Source organism: Andrographis paniculata, unplaced genomic scaffold (genome assembly GCF_009805555.1).
Source record: "Andrographis paniculata isolate CXL003 unplaced genomic scaffold, ASM980555v1 Contig38END, whole genome shotgun sequence".
Taxonomy (NCBI): Eukaryota; Viridiplantae; Streptophyta; class Magnoliopsida; order Lamiales; family Acanthaceae; genus Andrographis; species Andrographis paniculata.
The window spans coordinates 3,520,248-3,544,207 of record NW_026137571.1 but is presented as its reverse complement, the minus strand read 5'-3'; the positions used below and the strand labels follow the sequence as shown (position 1 = coordinate 3,544,207).

At 37.8% G+C, this 23,960-nt stretch overlaps 1 long non-coding RNA gene across 5 annotated transcripts; it reads right to left on the bottom strand.

Annotated features, from left to right (window-relative positions):
* Positions 1-1,834: 1,834 nt before the first annotated feature.
* On the bottom strand, positions 1,835-23,731 carry LOC127251005 (uncharacterized). 5 transcript variants are annotated; one of them, XR_007838824.1, is made up of 11 exons: positions 23,541-23,731; positions 21,074-21,131; positions 4,318-4,887; positions 4,106-4,216; positions 3,975-4,016; positions 3,658-3,865; positions 3,489-3,578; positions 3,298-3,366; positions 3,081-3,170; positions 2,925-3,009; positions 1,835-2,109 (listed from the first exon to the last, which is right to left on the bottom strand). It is a non-coding gene; the product is annotated as an uncharacterized LOC127251005 (long non-coding RNA). The 5 variants fall into 5 exon arrangements; XR_007838821.1 differs by having other exon boundaries at positions 2,925-3,170; positions 4,318-4,488; positions 4,559-4,887; XR_007838823.1 differs by having other exon boundaries at positions 2,925-3,170; positions 3,658-3,908.
* Between the last annotated feature and the right edge of the window lie 229 nt (positions 23,732-23,960).

Sequence of the window (23,960 nt, the reverse complement as noted above, 5' to 3'; positions counted from 1 at the left end):
TAATGATGAGAACGTTGTTTGCTGGACTTAAAAGAAAATAGTTAATATTTTGGGTTTTTCTATATAATTATATCACATTAGTTAACTAAGGTCCACTGTTATAGCCCATTTAATATGATATATATATATATATGTATATTTAGAAAAGTGTAAAATCAATTCAGTTTAATTGTATTATGAAATTAGAAAGCGTAATCGTATTCCTCTTATCTCTTTAAAGAAATTCTACAACTTCTTCAATTTCCACCGCCGCCGACCTCCTCCGAGTGACAACGTCCAGCAGCTCCGGCCAGCGACGACAACAACTCTCCGGTCAGGAACTCCGGCAGAAGATCAATAGCAGTGGCAATTTCTCCGATTGACACCGAAACATCATATCTTCTCCTTTCTCCGAGGCACTCGAACGGACTGCGGGAGAACTTGGACGACAACAATTCATTCACCGGGGAAGGGATGGTTGAATTTCGATTTCGGCTCAGTCCATAGTACGAGAATGACCCGAGGTAACCACGACCGCAAAGTAGAGGCCGGCTCTCACCCTAAACTTCGACACCCACCGAAATCGGCTATCGAAAAGGTTCGACTCTTACCGGAATCACTAACCGGAAAACCTCACCGAAGACTAGTAGTTTCTCTCCCTCTCCGTCCGCTCTCTAAATCGGCTTCTCAATTCTAATTATGAAACTAACACCCTCTCTCTTCGGTTTTGTCTGGTAAAATCGCCTCACCAAAATCAACAAATTTATTCACCTAATTTGGATAAAATATGGATTAAAGGGCTTGGATATGGACTAAAGGGATTGGGCCGAATTTAAAGGGATTGGGCCAAATTCGGTGGGCTAATGTACCAATTCATTTTATTTACCGAGGGGTTAAGTTAGATCTTGAACAGCCAAAATTCTCAACACTGTCATCGTATGCTGTTTAGCCTATCTAAGTATTTTAAATCGGTTGTTTCTATTTTGGCCCTTTTATTTTGTTATTGTTTTTCTATTTTTTTATTTCTATATAATGGTCATCTAATACCTAATTTTAATAATATGATTCTTGATAAATACTGTATTTCTTAAAATAAATTACATATTGAGATAATATGTACAATTTACATAATCATAAAATATCAAAAATTCAATAAAAAAAAATTATTTCTTATAATATTGACATATTTTTTATACTTAATATAAATATATATATATACATACTGCCAAAGGTCAAAATTTTGTAACAAAAACCCTTTTTCGTGCAAAATAGTTTTTTGTGTTGACTCTGTTACAGATTTTGACCGCTTCGAAAAATCGTGGTACAAAAAGTCTTTGTTGCAACAAAATTTGTAACAAATAACGGTGGTTAACCCTCAAACTAAGTACATGTTAATTACATTTGTAACGTTTTTTGTATGTAAAAAAGCATCGATCATGTTTTTGGATCGATATATATTCGTAACAAATAATGCAGAACAAAAGTTCAATTCTGTCATAGAAATATTTGTTATGATGTATGTCTGCAACAAAAAATCCATTACAAATGTGTGATATTGTCAGAAAATTTGTTGTTGCATACTTTGTTCGTAACTAAAAATGCGTTACAAAAGTAGATCCCTGTATCAAATAAATTGTTTGTTACAAAATTTTTCTGTAAGAAAAAACTAGGTACAAAAGTCAAGCAACCATAAAACACCATTTGTACTGGCCAATGTCTATAACTAAAAATACACTACAAAAGGTGTCCCTGTATGAAATACAGTTTTGTCGCCACAAATACATTCCTGTTGTCTAAAGTATTTGTCCAGATTAATCTGCGTAATAAGTAATTTAAAGCATAATCTTATGTCCCAAATCCATGTTCATACTACACAACAACATCAATCCAACAATGTTCATAGTTCTGAGAAAAATAGAATATTAGGCATCAATAGTGCTTTAAAGCATCCCAAATAAAACACCAAGCCGTATGCCAACATAACAAAATAGCAAAATTCAACCTGCTTACGCCAACAATCCCATATCATACAACAAGACGATCTTATAGGCAACTAACTAACACAACTACGAATAACCTAGCTCATTGAATGCAGAATCAAGGAGGAGGCAATCAAGGGCGGCAAACCAACTGCAATGTGTTTTCAAAGACATATAAGCATTTATTACGGAAATTAAAGTAATTTAATTCCCAAAAGAATAAAATAAATAAAAGTGCAAACATTCTTGTAAGTCCACTCGATATTATCTATGTCGAGCACCTCACTGAGGATCTTTGCTCAAGCATTAGTTAGAAGGATAAGTGCGGTTTCCGGGACCATTACAGTTGTACCATATACCTTAACAATGGCTAAGGTATCGCCTATGTAAATACGTAAAACAAACACTAGTTATGAGAAAGGTGCAATTCTTTTAACAAAATGGATGAATATAATAAAATATATAAATATATCAAGAAAATAGTAGGTCTTGGAACTTCGTAATAGAATGAAAGTTACGCTTTATCTTCATCTAGGACCCTATCTTAAATACAAGTATAGAAATGTTTAAACCTGAAAGCACTAATAAAGTAGGTTGACCCACAAACATTATAAAAATAAAAAACACAACAAGGAACTACGAAACAACTCCCCTAACACCAATAAACTAATTATAAATAATCAGAAAAAATGTTGGCCGAGCCTTAAGCATTAAAAAAATTCCATGTGGTGGCAAACCTCCGGCAAACAAAATAAAAAGAGCAGTCTCTCCAATAGTAACAAATAACCACCAATCAAGCCCTACAAATACCATTCGACGATACAACTACCTTAAACCCAAATAGACCTGCCCCACAACAATATAATTAAAAGCTAGATATGACAATATTACACAAGAACCATTCTACTTCCATTTCACGCTCTATAGTTACACAATCAAAAGCAGAAATATGAAGTCCAGACGAACCTGGTATAGGGAAGCTTAGCATCACTCATTCGCTGACCACACGTTTCTCCTATCCTCGGGAGAGCAAACGAACACGTGTTCCAATCTACGCCAAAACATTTCTTACGATCGTCAACATAATTTCAAACAAACACGTGTTCCAATCTACGCCAGAACCTGGTGTAGGGAAGCTTAGCATCACTCATTCACTGACCACACGTTTCTCTGAACTGTTAGGATTTTGTTGAGTTCAGAATTGAGATATTTCTGCATAATACAGTGAGTTGAAAACAAATGTAATTACATCACGTAAGGGATGAAAACACAAAAAACTATGTTGTTCTTAACAAATAGTTGTTGTTACTAAAATATCATCAGTCGTCTCATTATCGACCTGTTGTCCCTTGGTGCGAGATGCCATTCAAATTTCCAAGCTATCGGGTTGTTTGCCATTGGCCTTTATCTACAAGTACATTTACCCCTGCCTTACTGAAAATGCTCATGCAAGGAAAAAAAGGAAAGACAATGGCATATACATGCAACAAGATTTATACTGTTAAGCTAAAAAATAATGTAGAGACAAACCTCCTCAGCGAAGACGTCAAATGATTTTCTGCCCGTTCTATGTGGAAAACTTCTTTTCACTACATTTGCCGCATTACTGCTAGCAATATCCTACAAAGAACATACATGTGAGCACTTGATTTGTCCGGTAACAAATCCTAAGAAAAATTGTACTTCGTCGAGCACGTACTGTAACTTTTTTGTCTTTCTAATAGTGCACTAGCAACGGCTACTGATCTGCAACAACTCGCTCTTTCGGAGCTATTTTCAAAGGCCTCTTCATCATTCTCTATTGGAGTGAAGTGTGAGGCCTTCACATTGTATTTCTAGTGGCGCCAGACGTCTTTAAGGTCAGAGAGCACTACCTTCTCAGCAGAATCAGGTAGCGCGTAGTTTTTCTAAAGATAATTGACCCCATCAAATAGTAATGTTTCACCTAGACTAGAAGAGATCGGGCTAATGTAACTTTAAGTACAATGACAGAAACATTCAAGATCCACTTCGTACCTGTACCTCAGCCCAGATCTCCTTTTTAGTTGTCTTTGGGATCTGTTGAAATGTCGGATAGTCAAGGGGAAGACGTAGTCCATTTATTGCTATCACCCCAAGAGCACTATCGTATTCATGAACATCGGTACCTGTTATCCGCTTGCCGTCGTATGACACAAATACAAGGAGGGGGTTGTCACCACCCCAACCACGAGGCATCTTCGTGGCACCTCTTCCAGTTTTCTTTTTAGAAAGAGGACCTACAACAAGTCATGGTGTCCAATATAGTTGTTTGTAGTTATATATTCATGTGAGAATGAATCCATAAATAAATCAACACAACATATAGAAGTAGTAGTACCATCATCCTCTTTTGTTGTATCATCTTCGCGAATGTCATTGCCTAATATTTCCCGGAGTTGCACGGCCTCTATTTCACGTGTTTCACCGTTGTCATCAATATTGTAATTAGTTGGAACCTAATCTTCAGTTGGACCAATTTTCTCATTATCCTCTTATTGCCCTCTTTTGACTATGACAATCTTCAGTTAGCATTTTAAATATTCGTACTTTAATAAATAGAGAAGAGAACAAGGGTGCACCTCTTCCTCCTCCAATGCATGAGATTCCTGGAGAATACTTCGACAGACTGTGGACCGAGTTGTAGTTGATGGCGACCTGACATCACGTTTTTTTTCCACTCCACGGTAATCAAGCGTAATCGGTCCAGCATAGGTGATACGTGCGCCCCAGTTCAAGTACTTGTATTTTTCTTGGCGGGAACCACTTTCAAGGGAAAAGATTTATTCGGAACAGCCTTAGACGACGGTGATGGAGTGGCACGCGCAAGTGCCCTAGTGACACGGCGCAATGGTGAGTTGACAAGATCTTGAGAAGTAGTTGCTTTTCCTCAGCTGGTTTTCGCCATTACCTGAAATAAGAAATGGTATATGCATTTATAAGATGTCCATAGGTGAAGATGCAGTGTGTAAACAGAATTATAACACCAAAAAAAAATATATATAGAGCATGTAAATAGAGGAACATCCAATATCACAACACTGGAATGACACTAAACACGATTGATAATTTATTGTATCAACATAACTAAGAAACAGGAAGGTACCTGAAAGTCGGTTTATGATATTGTGGTATCCTATATCTACTACGTATATATTACCTCCCAACAATATAATGCAACCAAAAACTCCAAAAAATTGGGAGGGTTCCAAAAAGTCACTTCATAAAAAAGGAATACACTCCATTAAAATGAAGTGTAGTCTGATTCTTCATACGAATCCTCTTCAACCGTCCCTGCTAGACTAGTGCCTGCATCCATGTTTGTTTCACCTTCCACTAGTATCCTCTCTACAGACTCCCTCAATCAATAATCAGCCACCTCCTAGAAGTGCAACCACCATCAAGGATAAACCTTGAGCTGAAATTATCATCCATGGTCGTGTAAACATCATAGGTATCTCTCCTAGACATTGGAACAACAATGCTCCAGTTTTCATCTATAGGATCGATGATGTACCAAACCTGTCTTGCTTGCGTAGCTGAGATAAATGGTTCATTTGTTGGGAGATTTGTTGTGTACATCAAGTGTCGAAATTTCACCATCTTGTACTCGTATTCATCATCCATAACACCCTTCTTTAGGTCCACCCAGTCGCATTTTAATAGAAGGAAGCGGATTTCATTATTGTATTCCACCTCTACAATGTCAGTTACTAACCCGTAATATGCGACCGAACCTGCAGGAGGATTTGGGTCTCTTGCACTTGCGTAGCTCATGGTCTCCTCATTGACCATCACACCAGCACATCGAGTCTTTTTTCCTTAGTCTCTTGATTTAACTCGAAAACGGATTCCAGAGATTATGCAAGATGTGAATCTTGTTGCGTGTGTGCAAGATCCTTGTGCTGATGTCTTCATATAAGCAGTGATTTTGCCATCGAAATTGTGGGTAGGATCCTCTACCTATACACAATTTAAGTATGTTTCCATCCACATTAAATGTGTTCAATGCTTATTGTACCCAAAATTTTTAATTGTGATGTTCATGTACGTACATGAACATCACCCTGGAAATATTTTGAAACCACCATAGAAATATTTTAGCGTGGATCTGTTGCACTTCTCGTGGACTTGCATTGGGTCACATTATTTTAATACTTTCAAGATGTACACTACGGAAGAAATAGGCACCCCCACAGAGTTTAGACATGGTCACCCATAATAAGCCAATATAGTACTAATTGAAGATACATACCTTCTGAGTGGACCAATAACTTCCATATTGTCTAATATGTATTCATGTATTTGTTGCAAAGTGATGAAATCAAGGTTGTACTGGGTCCCAAAAAGACCACGCCCTCTCATTGATCCAAGATCGTCATTTCTCACTCCTCGATTCTCTTTAGTCTTTAAATCTCCAAGATATCTCGAACAGAATGTCATACACTATTCTATGAGGTATTCTCATGCAATTGAACCATCCGGGTTCGCATGGTTCCATACATATCTTTTGAGAGTACTTAAATAAATTTTGATTGGATACATCCACTTATACTGAACAGGTCTTCCAAGCATTGCCTCATCCGGTAGGTGAATAGAAAGACGCTCCATAACGTCGTAAAAAAAAGATGGGAAAATTTTCTCTAAGTGACATAGCGTCAGAGTAATTCTATCTTGAAGCTTCTCAAGATCACGTAGTGTGTTGTTTGTTGAACACATTAGATTGAAGAAGACACATAGTTCCATTAACAATACAACGTCTTTGGGCAAAGCTCTACAAGAATAGAAAGTATTTTTTGCCACAAAGTCATACCATTATAGTATCAATAGTACAAAAATAATGGGTTCGGAAGTGCACAACATACCATCAGGCTGCAACACCAAGGATTCGCTACATGAGAATGTGGCAATCATGGCTCTTCAAACCCATATTGTTTCTTGTTCAAGTTTGAATTGATGAGATAAATTAGAACTGAAACCATCCGGAGGTCTCAAATTTTTTAAAACTGATAGGAAGATTTCTTTCTCAAAAGACGACATGGTGTATACGACAGCCGGTAAATAAACTCTACCATTAGCCTTGGACACTGGATGCAAAGAGTTTTATATATTCATCAATTGCAAGTCCTTCATCGCACTAAAGTTGTCCTTTGTCTTCCCCTTAGTGCCCAACAAAGTATGCAAGACATTTTCACAAACATTCTTTTCATTGTGCATCAAGTCAAGATTATGTCGTAAATCATGATCAATCCAATATGGTAATTAAAAAAAATGTTTATTTTTTCTTCCATATGGATGCTTTTCTTTGGTCACCGTGACGTCATTTTCTAGATAATTGAGCCACGTGTTGTGCAACCATATCCTCCTTACGGTAGATAGTAGAAATATCCCTCAACTGATCATGTAACTTGGCAACAATTATGCGCATGACGTGGGCCTCGAAGTTCATTGTTCCATCAAAGGAATTCCGATCACGTCGTATCCTATGCCCCTCGGGCAAAAAATACCTATGGCCACAGCAGCAAACTTTGTGCCCATTCTTCAAATAAGCTAAGTGTGTCCGCCAACCACAGTTGGGGCATGCATTTCCCCTGCGGGTTGGCCATCCAAATAACATAGCATAAGTTGGAAAATCACTAATTGTCAATAGTAAGGCGACACACATTTGGAAATGCTCTTCACTTACTGCATCAAATGTCCCATAATTCATTCAATTTAGTCACAAAAGGCTGCAGAAACACATCGATCCGATCGTCCGGCCCTTTAGGACCATCAATTATTGTAGAAAGGATGAAGGATGGTTGTTTTATGTCCCTGGTGGTAGATTATAGACCACGAGCATCACTGGCTATATGCTATAACTAACACTCATTTTACTGAAAGGGTTGAAGCCATCGGACGGCAACCCCAATCGTACGCTCGAATGTCACCCGAAAATAAAGGATTTCGAATATCGAACCTTTTCTATGCCAAACTATCATCCGGGTGCCAAAAAACGCCATCATCAACATGAGATTCAACATGCTACCATATTGATGTTGTTGTTTTCAAGGATAAGAACATTCGTTGCAATCGGAGAATTAACGGAAAGTACCTCATCGTTTTTACTAACATGGTGGAGCTACCTTCAACGTACCTCCTTTCACCACATAGAACGAAAGCTTGAAGATCTGCATCTTCTCCGGTGAACAACATACAATTGTTCATGCATGCATCTATAGTCTTACAAATAAACCCCAACTCTTTTGTTATTTTGTTAGGCTCGTAGTAGTTCTTCGGAAACACCACATCATCGGGTAGAGCATCCCTTAACAAGGTTAAGGAGCTCAAATGATTTATTTGACCATTGACACAAAACCTTCAAATGCATAAGGCGTGCGATAAATGATAACCTACTCAATTTTTTACATCCCGGTATTAGGTCATTTTACAGATATTCTAATATATCTTTCAATCCTTTCGTACTGCTCTCTAACTCATCTTCAGGATCCACATCATTTATGTTTGCATGATTATTCTCAGGGTTTACATTATGTGAGATAGCACACTCCTGCAGAAGCAAGTCTAGTTCATCTTCCCGTTAAAAAGTCATCACATCGCCAACTAAGTTACTAGTGGTCGTCTCACCTCTTGTTTCCCAATGCCAAGTCCACACATTGTAAGATGTGTCAAACCCATACCTAATACCACTACCAAAAAACAGGGTATTAACCACGGGCTGAGGGTTCGTAATAATATCATTGTAACAAATAGATATTTTGGTTACGATAAAAACTGTGACAAAATAATTTTTGTTCGGTCAACGTTTCAGGCACAGTTGTTATACAGAATTTTACGTGACAATTAAGAAGAAGGAAAACTTTGGTTGAAATAATATTAGTTACCATTAATTTTCATAACTAATGATATTAATTTATTTTTTTCCATTTAAATTTAATATTTGAAATTTTCAAAAAATTACAAATATATATATATATATAAACACGCATTGGTAAGACATCACCCAAAAATCTCAAATACAGAAATTAGGGCACACCTTCTTCCCCTCTCCCTCGCGCTTTTCTCCAACCTCCCTCGCACTGCACTGTACTCCCCTTCCTTCCGCCGACACAACCATCATCGTCAAATTGGTTGTATTGACAAGCTACTCCGGCGCCGGCGTTCATGTAAGGTGTTAAGGTTTTGTCCAATAAAATTCACTGTGGACCTACGGTTCTTCGTCCGTTGCATTCTCAAACTAATATTTTGAGGAACACAAAAAATTGGCTTCTTTAGGTTCATACGGGTTTGGGTATGCCATGATTGCTTTCTCTTTGTTCAGGTCCGTGTCTAGAGCAAGCTTTTGAGGTCGATTTTTTAAATCTTTTTTGCAGAAAGATTGTTTGTTAATGATATCTAGTAAGACTCTAGGATTTCTCCGGTGATTGGTATGATTTAATTGAACTAAATTTAGAACGAGATTCCGTAGTTGAAATCTGCACAGTGGGCTGCTCTAGGTTATGTGCAACTTTTTCCGTTCTGGGTTTCAATATTGGATGTAATGTGTTGTGGGCATTTTTGGTTTTTGTTAGGGAAACGATGGATAATTGCAGTTTTGATGGTGATTTGTTGTGCTTTTACTATTTGATATTTTCTACTCAATGAGGAAAGCATAAAATCAGTAGGGTTCTTAGTGTGATTCGTACGCCTAGTCAGTTTGGGATGCGAATGATCAAGTGATGGCATTAGGTGTAGTTCAATGTTCAGTTTGTATAATTGAGGAATCAATTTGTTCAGCTCAACAGGTGCTTGTGAATTTGGATTCAATAAACAGGAAAAAGAGAAAAGGGGAAGAGATTTGAATTTAGTAAATGAATTCTGATTGATAAAGCATAATAGGTTAAACCAAAATATAGATCAGGAATGGAGATACCTTACACAGCTCACTTGATAATTGTTCAGATTTCCGCTTAAATGTTGTATGTTATAGTGTTGGATATGTTTTCCATTTTATCTCTATGAATGGATTGAAATAGCATTGTTTATACTTCCGATCTTACAATATATCGTAATAATAACTTATGATTCAGTATTACAGATAGGCATTAGACACCATCATGTATAAAAGGTTGGAGGTAGCATAGTTGTAAATGGATTGCTAAGGTGCAAAGCCTGCATTTTTTTGTTAATTAGTTATATTTGTTGTGGTTTAGTCTGTATTTACCGAGTAAATAAGGATACGAAAAGCATATTTCTGTTTCTTTAAGTTTTCTCAAGCTCAAACCTACTGGTTCTATAGTCCCCTTCTCAAGTCTGCTGTTATGTAATTTTGGCTAAATTCCTTAAATGTGTACTACCCTAGTCTCTAGTGTTTTTTATCTTCTAGCTGTAGAAAATTTTGAATACCTTGTAAAACTGGAGGTCATCTTATCTAAATCCTGCATGATTATGGGCTTCAAGTATCTCATTGTTCATTTGCAAACATCTAAATGGTTGATAAAACTAACACTATGTTGTATAATGTATTTAATCCTTGTATCTTAGACTTAAATAGAGCCACGACTAGTTAGGATAGAGTTTAGATGACGAACATGATAATGATGATTTTAAACATACAAAACACCTAAAATCAGGGTGGAAATGGATACATCAAAGATGATTCTGATCTCAAATTTAAATAAACAGTTGGTATGAGACCCGACACACATTTTATGTAATAGTACATACTTGCTGGTTTCATAAGAAAGATTTGCGACTATTGAAAAGTATTTGGCCATGTTTTTTATATTTGTTACTCCTGTTAGGGAGGTATACAACGTCGGTTTTCCCTTTATATTGTGAAGATTTTGTGTTAGTTATGAATACACAATATGTGTCTTGCATAGACATAAATTTCATTTGTTTCTAAACAATGTGAATAACCTCGTTCTTCTTATGAAACAATGTATACCCGGGGAAAAAATATGCAGCATGGTTTTACTATGTGTGTTAATTTCACATAGTGTCGAGATCCTAGAATTTATAGGGGAAACAACAGTAACTTATGATAAATTAATGAAGGAACTAATTCAAAGGCTTATGTTGCAGTTTCAGTCCTTTCATCAGCATGTTATACTAAAAGTGATATATATGTACCAATTCAATCCTACAATAAGTAATGGATATTGCAACGTAGAGCGTGTTTAACTTTTGTAGTAGTTTGTGCTATTTTTACTGAAAATGAGTGCATATTTAACTTGTGTTTTTTTTACAGGATACTAAATTGTGGAGACAAAGGCGTGCAGTGTGAATTCAGGATAAGCATACTTGAGTTTAATGAAAGGTCTTATTTTTTTTTCAATGCATTTCCACTGTGCAAAGCTTCTAAGTGGTCTATGTTCTTTGGGGTGGTGGTGTAGTTAAGTGTTGTGTGCATTCCTACAAACCTGAAATATTCTTTGGACATCAAATTTGAGGATTTTTTCATATTCGTACAAAAGGGCAAGGAAAAATTTAGAATATTTAGAAATTTTTCTTGACACAAGTAGGGTATGGATAATTCTTGTTGCACTAGTATTTACAGATGACGGATCAGAATTTTTTGCGGAGCATAGAAATCATTCAATTCTCATTAAATTGCATCCATAATAGGTTCTGAAGTGGAGAAAATGGCTTAGAGCCTTAATGTTGTGATGAATGTTATATTTTACTTATAAGTGCAGTACATGGACTTATAGGTACCAAAATGCAGTTTCTTAAATCCGATGCTATAACTTTGTTCTTTTAAATTAAGGGTGCATGCCCGTATCAAGACTTAAACATTACGAGTTTGAATGCATGTTATGTTGATGGAATCACATGTATATTGCCTTTTTAGATGGATAGGAGTTGGATAGACGATGCGAACCATATCTCCACTCAATATTTGGATGGGGGTCAGGGCTTTCTTAGATTTTGCGTTCAAATATAGGAACTCTGATGCTTCCATCTATTGTCCCTGTACGTCCTGTGGAAATCGCATAACAAAATCTCGTAGGGATATCTTGCTCCATTGTATTCACTATGGATTCTGACCAATCCTACAAGGTCTGGACTTGTCATGGGCAAGGAGAAGTGAACCATGCGGCTGCAGAAGACAATGTTCCAATGCGTTGGGAGGATGAACTAAATCTTCTGTTACAAGAGTGCGCAACAGCAGAGGACACCGGGCCGGGGCCCAGTAACACCGAACCTCTTAATGATAAAGAGGATGAGCATATACATCGTGACAGTAAGGGGTACAGAAAAATGTTAGAAGATGTAGAGAAAGAGCTTATACCAGGGTGCAAAAAAATGAGCAGACTCTCCTTTATCGCTCGCCTTTTGCACTTGAGGGTTTTGTGCCACTCGTCTAATAAATCTATTGACTTGTTGTTAGAGTTGTTAAGGGATGCACTTCCAGACGATGTTGTCCTCCCGAAGAACTTCTATGAGGCTAACAAGATCACGAAGGACTTGGGGTTCACATGCAAGACTATCCATGCATGCATCAACAATTGCATGTTGTTTATCGGGGAAGATGTTCACCGTGATGCTTGTGTTGTGTGTGGGGAAAAACGATTCACACAGGGTAAAGATAGATCTCCCGTGAAGAAGTTGAGGTACTTTCCGTTGATTCCCCGATTGCAGAGATGGTTCTTATCTTCCAAAACTGCATCTCTATGCGATGGCATGCCGAAGGGCGTGTCAATGATGGCAAGATGCGTCACCCAGCAGAAAGTCCTGCGTGGAACGGGTTTGATCATCGGTACCCCACGTTTGCTGAAGATATTCGCAACGTACGCCTTAGGTGTGCCATCGACGGTTTCAACCCCTTTGGAACTTTGAGCGTCAGCTACAGCATTACTTGTGATATATAATCTACCACCATGGCTATGCATAAAGCAACCATCGGTCATCCTATCTACAATTATAGATGGTCCGCAAGGCCCGGGGGATCGGATCGACGTCTTCCTTCAACCTTTGATGGATGAGTTGAAGGAGCTTTGGTATGACGGTGTTCGGACATATGATGCGAGAAGCAAGGAGGACTTCCAAATGCGAGCTGCGTTGCTGTGGACCATCAGTGATTTTCCAGGTAATGGTATGTTGTCAAGGTGGCCAACTCGTGGGGCGAATGCATGTCCTGTTTGTGGTGTGAAAACTCATTCCAGGTATCTAAAAAATGGCCACAAATATAGCTACTGTGGGCATCGAGGTTCCTACCGAGTGGGCATAGAATGCGCTATGATAAGCATGCATTTGACGGTATGATGGACTTTGAGACAAAGCCGTCTCGCTTGACTTCCAATGAACTGCTCCAGCAGCTTCAGGATGTGCGAACTGAGTACCGTAAGGTTGATCTTATTCAGAAAGTTGTTGCACAGAGATCCCAAAAGCGTATCCGGGAGGTAGATGTGAACCAACGTACATGGAAAAAAACAGAGCATTTTGTTCGAGCTCCCTTATTGGGCCGAGAACGAAGTACGTCACAACCTCGACTTGATGCATATTGAAAAGAATGTGTGTGAGAATGTATTGTATACATTGTTGGGGACTAAAGGAAAAACAAAGGATAATCTCAACACAAGGAAAGACTTGCAGTTACTGCAAATACGCAATTCTTTGCACCTGGTCTCCGGCCCGAGGGGTTCTATATACTTGCCTGCTGCTATGTACACTATGAGTAACCCAGAAAAATGAATCTTCCTATCTATGTTGAAGGATCTACGACCACCTTATGGATTCAGTTCAAACTTATCGCGTCATGTTAGGGTACAACAACAACAACTATGGGGTCTTAAGAGCGATGACTGCCACAGTCTTATGCAACGACTTCTTCCTATTGCAGCCCGACGGTATACCGTTGTAACACAATTATATTACTTAACCAAGTCACGCTTCCTCTTAATATAATTAAAGGTACCCCTTTATCACTTCTTACAGGTGTCTTCCCAAGAATGTTGTGCACGTGTTGATTGAACTTTGTAACTTCTTCAATTCTGTGTGCTCAACTAGCAACACAGTTCGTGAGCTAGAGCGAATACAAGAAAGGGTTTCGTTGACATTATGCCACATTGAAAAGCTATTCCCACCTTCATTATTCAATGTGATGGAGCATCTGCCAATCCACTTGGCTGATGAGGCAATGGTCAACAGTCCGGTGCAGTACCCAGTGGATGTATCCCATTGAGAGGTACCTTGGTACTCTAAAGAGGTACGTACGGAAACGGGCCCAACCTGAGGGTTCTATTGCACGTGGATACCTTATGGAAGAGTGCGTGACCTTTTGCTCAAGATATCTCGGGGACATAGAGACCAAAGAGAACCGGGGTATTCAAAGTGATGAAGAAGGGCCAGATTACAATACGATGCGTCAGATTCATGGTTACATCCTACGAAATGTAGATGCAATAAGTCCGATACGAAGGTTATTTCACCTTAACTTCACAATACTTGTATGCATTCTTTATTGATGTTCAATATATTCCAATTTTTTTGCACTGTAGGATTCACGTGGATAGTATTAGGTCCAGTCGAGGTCGCGCATCTCTGCGTGAGGTGCAGCGCCAACATAACGAACAATTTACGTCATGGTTTCAATCATATATGAGTATCCTTTACCAGTAACCCTACACGGGAACGCCCCAAAAACAATACCGAAACCATGAGTGTTCATCAACTACTTTAGATCAAATGTATGTAGATGATCCAACGCATAACGATGTCTGCCCAATCTTGGATTGGATACGTGCATTGGCCTGTGGACCATTGTGTAGTGCAACACGGTACTCTTCGTGCATTGTTTCTGGAATACGTTATCGGGTTAAAGATCGGGATGCAGGAAAGAGGACACAATGTGCAGGTGTTATGGTTACTGCAGATACAGTAAGTTACGCCTCTGCTAGGGACCACAACCCACGAGAAGGTTTCGTGGCATATTATGGGATTGTTACAGACATTGTAGAGGTGTACTATGACAATCTACAGCAGTACCTTCTTTTAAAATGTGATTGGGTGGATCCAGAGAGAGGTGTTAAAGAAGATGAGTTCAAGTACAAGCTTGTGAACTTCAATCATCTGATGTACCCAAAGAACTTGCCCACTGATGAGCCATTTGTCCTGGCAACCCAAGCCAATCAAGTTTGGTACATTGCAGACCCGGTTCAAGAGGATTGGAGTGTTGTTGTTCCGGTGACTCGGCGGGACACATATGATGTGTATAGTACAATCGATCATAGATTCAGTACTAGGTTCGCTTTAGATGACGGAGGCAACGCCTAGAGAAGCTGCCGACTTTTGGCTAAGGGAAGACGTTGAGAGCAGCTACTTGATGGAACAACACAGATTGACAATGCAGAGATTTCAGCTCGGCATTCAGAGGAAACCTCCGAAGATGAATATGCTTAGTGGTGAAGAAAGAAAGCGGGCATTTTTTATTGTATATAAATATTGCTTGGTGAACGCCCGCATTTTGACAATGTGACAACCACACTTCCTTTTTAAGCTCCAGTATCAGAATAAATTTCACCTCTCAACATATGGTACTTTTGTCCCAAGGGTGTATCAGTTCAAGTACACCTTAGGTAACAACTTTGAGTCAATCATCTCATTTCATCAACTCTATTTTCTATCGTTATATGTTCTTTATCAGCTACATGCATTGTTTGTTTTATTATGTTGTGACTTTTGTGTTGTTTCGCACAACTCCCTAATGCTTATAAGTTGCAGGTTATGGCAAAAACTAAACAAGGTGGCGTAGGAGGGTCCCAAGATCCGACTGGCTCGCCCATAAGACGTGTTACCCGGGCATCCGCACGCAACAGCCCCGTAGATGGAACTAATGTAGCTAGAAAGAACCCATCACCTATGCGGAAAACTGCAAAGAAAATGACAAAACGAAAGGGAACGTGGGTCTCACCATTGCTCCGGCAAGTTCGCTCCATCACATCAGAGTGGGAGAAAGGGGGCAATATACATCCTCCCACCAAATCAACGACATCGTCCGCTTGACGGGCAGTGCTTCAGGATTCGCAGGGGCCTGCAGAGGTAATGTTGTTCTTTTGCGTCACTTGGTTCTTAACTGTCATTGAAATAAGTTCGTAATGTGCTGACAGTGTAACCTAACAGGAACATAATGCTAAGGATATACCAGCTTCCTTTTAACCAAATGCACCAATGCAGGATGAGGATGAGACAATACCCCCACACAAGTAGATGATGAAACAATCCCACCGACGCAAGATATGGAGACTGCGGAGAGTGATATGCCGTTCTTGGTTGGGGAATTGGGGCCCGACCTTGTGGCGATGGAAGACACAAAGGCGGGCGATATGGCACACTTGGATAGGATAACATCAGATGGCAGTTTGAAAATCATCCTTGACAGTTTATGTCTTGCATTAACTAATGACGAAAGTGCTACACACGCTCCTTATAATAACATGTAATATCTTTTTTGTATTAGTTGGTTCCTCGAAGAAGAAATAGGGAAGGGGGCAGCGAGAATGCCACATGGATGGGAAAAAGATCACAAGATGCTTGTATTTACATCGCCGGATGGCAAAAGCATTGTTGGACCTAACGTAAAAGAGTACAAGACCGCTATTGGGGTGATTGCGCGCAATGGAGCTCGACTCCCTCTGCATTACCCAACATTTGCTGAAATACCGGAGACAAAGAGACAGGGTGCATGGATGAAGGTTCAGGTGATGCAACATTCATTAATTATAAATTCCTTCGATTTTTTTTAGAGTTCTATTTACTCTCATACTAAATTGACTGGATGGGGCAATAACCACGACACATGTCCTACAAGAGCAACAGCGGATTACCAAACTCAACAGAGAAAATGGTCTTGGCTGACTTACGGGAGGTTTGGAGGCATTGGAAATACAACATCAAATCAACTTACTTCAACCCAATCCAGGATGACAACGAAGCATTGAAAAAGGTTCCTTCAAGCCGGATTGTGGCCGATCAATGGCCGAAGTTGGTCGAGTACTGGCAGGACGAAAAGATTAAGGTATGCAATAGAGACGAACAATAATTTGAATATTATATTGGCAGAGTCCTATTTGAGATCTAAATAATTCGTATATATGTAGCTTCAATCCAAGAAAAATGCATCTAACGTACAGAAAAGAAGCTTCCCGCATCGTACTGGGCGGAAGTCCTTCACGACTCTCGCCGAGGAGGTACCTTTTATTACAATTAAGAAATCAATCCAAATTTCTTTGTTTCTATGTTATGCTCTATCCATACGTTTTTCTTTTGTATAGTTGATGGGTTTTTCAATGACGCATTGCCTTGTGTTGATGTAGATCAAGGGGAAGGGGAAGGAACCCGACAGTTTAGAGATATGGATATCTAGTCGGACACAAGGAAGGGAACAGACAATCAACAAACCGAAGAGATATTGGTATAATAAATTCATTCCCTATGTTAATACAATTTAGACATTAAATACCTCTATAACTATACATGTAAGGTCGGCCTCACTTGATTCTTTTGTTGTAGACATATTTGCAGAATGAGCTAAACAAGATTCCCCCGGAAGGGCGGACTCCGGCTGTTTGGGAGACTTTTTACCGACGGGCTCTTGGGGGAAAGACCAAAAAATGCTCAAAGGTTGACAATGCAGCCAGTTCAGCTCATCCCCACAGTGACGCAACTGATTTAACAAATATTGTAGCATTCCAGCAAAGGTGGGAAGAAATACAGAGCGGACTTGCAGAGTTGAAGGAAACGATGGCGGAGTTCAAACCCATCAAGGCTGATGTGTATGCATTCATGCACAGAAACTCCGGAGCAGTTAGTGCCCCATCTGTAAGTATTATTAATATTCATACTTTCTTTAATTGCATCCCACGAGCTTTGAATGGCTAAAAAATTCACTACGATCTGTTTATTCTTCATAGGCCACAACTCGTATTGATACGGTCTCTGAGCTTCTTAGGCCTGTCTCTGAATCACCTATGACAGTATGATTTTGTGAAACCCTAAAGTTAACTAAGTGTGAGCTTTAGGCTAACCTTCATTTTCAACATGTATGCTTCCAACTCTTCTGCAATCTCTATTGTAGGTTGGTACCCGTGTGCTTATATTATCTCGTACCGGGGAGAAGAAATTTGTTGCTGAGGGACTTCTGCTCAGCCCCCCTGCACTAGGTTCATGGCATTGTGCTTTAATTTTATTCTTTTGAATCCTTCAATATGATGTTCATACCACATTGTCGATGTTGTGACCGTATAGGTCTCATAGTGCAGTTGATTATGATTTTATTAAGTATGGGCATCTTTAAGTTGACATATGTGGCAGTTAGAGTTGTGTATATATAGGCTGTTATAGTAGGGACAGTGGTTATGTTGGTGTAATGCTGATTCTGTGCTGATCTTATATTTTTTATCGCTGACATGACATTGTTTATGGCTATGCTGTTATTATACTATCTAGGCGCACACTACAGTCCCAAAACCGATGAATGGATGCTTTATTATTGAGTATTTGTGTAATCCCAACCTGCACACAATAGGTTTTTATGTGATGAGGATCACTAACATATATTTTAATTTATCAATGGTCATTACTCTGAACTTGAACTCATCCGCGGGGGTCTGCTCATATTTAGTGTATAAATGATAATTAATCTTCAATGGCATGATACTACAACACATACATGGAGCAGCCCGGGTTTGAGGGTAACCGTAAGGAATTATTAATTATTGAAATAATTATTTTAATATTGTACATGATCTACTGCTTTACGTAGGTTTTATTTATGGATGGTTGGTTTATAGTTCGAGTTGCAAACGCATTGAAAAGTAGAAAGTAGTGTAGTTTGGTGCCGAACTAATGGGTCAAATATCATGTATCGTAGTACATGTCCGAATGTACATACTCGTGGTATATAAGTTGGGAAATATACACTTCAAATAATTTATGATATGTTTTACGTACAATTTAATGTGTTGATATATACCGTGAACTACATACTTTTAAATTGCTCTTGTGAATGTTGTAGGTGACACACTTTCCCTTGTCAAGGTTTTCGTTACATCCGCCGCAGTCCCGGACACACCCCTTATTTTGCCGACAATTGCTGGGGCGACTACCTTTTGCGAGGTGGTCGGTGAAGATCCTATTGAGTGGAACTATAAGGATGTATGGATCTACTTTCACAACTTTCATGTATGGCTTCCAAAATTAAAATAATTATTACTTAAACTAAATCTTATTCTGTTCGTAATTGCAGCTCATGCGCCACCCTTGAAGCATATCGACCGGTTCCTTTATGTTTTGCCTATGTTTGCATTATCAATTGCATGTCGTGGATGTACTTGGATGGTAGGTTCTAATGGCAATGTGAAATACCTATGGAATAGATGCACAGACATTTGGATGTATCTTTTGTGTGGTAAGAATTGTTGCTATGGATTGATGGATCTCCCCAATTGCTTATTACTAGGTTGGATGTTTGAAATGCTTGTGTTTGACGAAACATAATGTCGAAGTGGAGATGTTGCTAGCCTTGTTTGATTGGTTAATTTACTTTTTTGTTTGCTGGAGGAAATCGACTAGTAAATACTGCTATGTTAATATCCTATGTTGGGATTTCCTTATAGTGTTTATTGTTTGCAATTATGGCCGATCGTAATATTTATAGCATGGTTGTATAAGAAATATCACAGCAGGTTAATTTGTTACACACAAATTCAACTATTCCACAACTACTCTTTTTTATGAGACGCTATTTTTTCGTAACAAAAACGAGAAATGACGTAACAAAATGTTGGTTTTGGTGTTTGTTGTTACGACCGGTTCTGTGACCATAACAATGGATATTTTTGTTAAGGGTTCAATGACCTAACAAAAAAATGAAATGCTGTAATGAAAAGTGGTTTTTTGACGTAACAAATATGAAGGGATATTTTTGTTACGGCCGGTTTCGTGACCATAAGAGAATATATTGTTAATTACGGCTTCAATGACGTAACAAAAAATCGTAACAAAAAGCGTACTCTGAGAATGGATCAAAGTAAATTTTTTTGGTAACACGAGGCATTGTTGTAACAAATATCGTGATTAAAAGACCTGGCACACGCGTGGAAAGCTCGACTTTTTATTACGAGAAAAAATTTGTAACAAATATCGTAACAAAAAACTTGCCATAAGGATCGTTGACCAAGAGTAGTAGTTACGAAAATGTGCGTGGCCAAAAACATTCGTTACGCGAGTACACATTACGGATAAAAGTCGTCACTAAGGCGTAGCAAATACGCAAATTGCACGAAAACTAGCTTTTTGTTACGAATTTCCGGCCATAGCAGAGAACTGTTTTTTTGGTAGTGTAAAGTGGAGAAAGATCTCCTTGCGACTATAACTTGTACGATTGCCACAAATCTTACAGGGGCAGTGTACAATTGATCCCAAAGTTTTTCCATTGAAAGCATAGCTTAAGAATTGGATCACTCCGTCTAAGTATTTGTTGGAAGTGTAGTTGGTTTCTTCTATCCAAGTTATATCCATCTAATAAACAATTTTGGAAAGAATCCAATCAACTAGCCACCAACATAGTTATGTGGCAAATGATAACGCATTATGTGCTAGTTATATATGTATTGCAAATGCTACTATAATTTGACTTATTTCTTTCCACTTTCAACTATTTGTGGACATGAAAATGCCTATCATTTCAAGAAAACTTGCATATTCTTTAAAAAGTTTATAATTCAATAATGTGTTCTAGAATAAAACAACCAACAATGTAATACAATGTATATTGTGTAATGTAGTAGCAACCAAATAAGAAACATAGCCACTTAGGGGTTGGGAACAAAAAACATGTACAAATCCATCATGATGAGAAACACCGCTCTGCATTAGACAGCCTCACCAAACCAAAAATGATAGCGGAATCAAGTTTGTCCGATCTTTCCGAACGGAAAGTTAACTCCAAATCTGTATCTCCTATAAGTCTTAAGCACAATGTTGTACCACTATAATACTCAGATTGTTATGAACTTCAATTAACACCTTTAAAGGCCATAAAATTGGAAGAATGAATAACTTACAAAAGTTGTTAACTGTAAGCAGACATAAGCAAAAGAATGGCCTTCTACCTGTAGGTGATCTTCAAAGACAACATCAGCCCCTATGCACCTTAACGCTCAAATTTTTCTGCCACAATAGACTATTCCTATTAGAGAATAAAAAATATAGTGTAAATGCATAAACAAGTAAATACCTACTGCTCGCTTAAAACGAAAGCTTATAAGCAGAGGACAAATAAATTTTAAACAACAATGGCAAATTAACTATCAAAATCACGAATACAATGACAACGAAGGTTACAACACATTTTTCCACTTTCTTATTAAACAACAAGTTAATGAAATATATTAAATTATCCTATAAAATATATCCATAATTAACATATATATAAAAAGAGACACATAGTGAACTCAAAGATGCTACAATTGCAATTATAGTCCTATATACTTACACATTGAAACCAAACATGTTACTTATTGAGAAAATAAAATTGAGCTAGCAGCTCAGATTTGGCTCAACCAATAAAAGAGCTTCATTTCATCACTAGATCATAGGAGAATAAGACTAAAATTCTAAACCTCATTCGGCTGTTTTTTTTTTTATAACTAAAACAAAATGTTTCCCAGTTGCCTATGATATTGTAAACAGATTGTCTCGGACATAAGTTATGTTGGCATGTATGTGGCTGTGTATATAAAACTCCACTTGAAATAACACAAATTTACCATCACAAGTTCAAATATTTGAAGCCGTTTAGCGTGCTTGCTCTCCTAGTTGGTTGGCTTAATCATTCAATTACTTACAGCTCAGATATAAATTTTAGAAAGTAAAAAAAAATTGTCAAAATAGAGTAAGAATACAAAATTTACAATAAGTGTATAGTGTCCCATTAGTAATTTATCTGAGATAACTAAATCACACCACCAAAATAAGTGAATAAACACTACTTCTAATATTCCTCATGTACATCTCCGAATTTCCCACCATTGGTCTCAATTCTTCAAAAAGTATCAATCAAAGAACAACTCTGAATTTGATGACCAAACCAAATGACAAAATAGCAAAAATTGACAATGGGCCACCATTTCATAGGTTACCATTCTAATATAGAACAATATTAACCAAACCTACACCTTCACTTCATAATACTCGACGTTTAATCAACTATAGTTTTTGTTCTTTCTGAAGAACGTAGTAGCTCAATTTCCTATTAATTACCAATCTACAATCTTCACATAACATATGATTATGTCTGACTTCTTATTATCACAGTTTTACTCAGCCATATTCAAGTTCCACATACTTCAAAAGAAAGCATATATTTTATGCAACCGGCTAACACACCATTCAACATCTAATTTGACTGATTCAATCACATTTATTAGTAACTAAGTGTACTTAAATACAAATGCGCAACAAGCATGCCAAAATCTGAACTTCTTAGTTGATGATAATGAACCATAAAATTGCTAATTTAGTTATGTTGGCAACAACTGAACATCCAATATGAAAAATCAAGCTTCGACAATACTTCAAAGAAAATGAAAAATAACTTTGATGCCAGTGTTTGTTTAGAATACGAAATTGAGTATTCACTCTTATGTTGTTCACCATGTGAACCCAGCTGTATAAATTCAAAATCTAATATTTCCTGCCAAAAGAGGTTGCCCTTTGTTTGGTTGCTTAGGTCCATAAGTCGATTCTAATGGGGGCGTTAATGCATCCCCATGAGTAGTGGCATGCTAGTAAAATAGGTTGAGATAATGACAAGTATAGACCTGGGCAATAAAGTGCACGAGGGAGGAGAAAAAAGACAGCATAAATGCTTGAGTGTAAGAGATCAGTCATTGATGATTCACACATTGCCAACGGAATCTCTCACAATAGTTATTATTATAAGAAAAATGCCATTTAGTCACTCAAATTAGGTGTTGCAGAGTAGATTATGTTCAACATAATAATTTAGTTTACAACTTTCATCTTAAAATGCAGTTTAAAAAATGCAAGAGACTAGGGTTTAGTGCATTACCAATAAATAGAATGAAAACCTCTAGGAAAACCTAAAGCTCCAATATAGTAATAAACCCATTGATCCATTAATTTAACACTATTTATAAGTGAATCATAGAATGTTGCATAAACTTCTAGCTATTTAATCTACAAATGAAATAAGTTCAATATAGAAACAAGTTATAAATTTAGAAGACTTTAGAGTTACAAGACTGGAAAGGCATGCGCAAGTGACAAATATTAGGTAATATTTCCACTTCTCAGGAAAACCTACAGCCTTGATATCACTTATTTTTACCCATTTGATTTGTGTATTACCAACAAAATAATTTCAACCATAATGTTATCCGAAAGCCACAAAATCGAATTTTAAGCTGTCGATGGGAAACCTAGGTTTTAAATCCAAAAACCTATGTTGCAAACATTTAATCGAACAAATGAGCGTCAGCTAGACGAGTATAAAGCAATAAAAAGAAAAACCTCAAACACACAAACACGTTAGGTTTACCAATCGTTTTAACTCACCCGTCAATTGTGCCCTAAAACGCAGCGCGAACGCCCACCTTCGAACCTAGGTGATGAAGGTTGCCAGTTTATGGTGATTTCTGGGTTACCTTCCACCAGCGACGGTGGAGCTAGGGTGGAGGCGATGGCGGAGAATGGGTGGAGGTAATAACAGCTCAGATTGGAGGCTACTCTGTAATTTCGTCGATAAAGATAATGTCAACCAAAATTTCCAAGTGTTTTCATTGTAAGTATTAATCTATACGTAAGTCATAGAAAGCGTCTTCACGCTTTTTATTATTTTTTTTTTGTAAATAATTTTCAAATTTGATTTAATTTGATTTTAAAAAATTATTGTAAATAAGCTCTGAAAGTGTAATGGAAAGCGTGTAGTTATTTTTTTGGTAAATAATTTTATATTGAATTTTTATTCATTTTTTA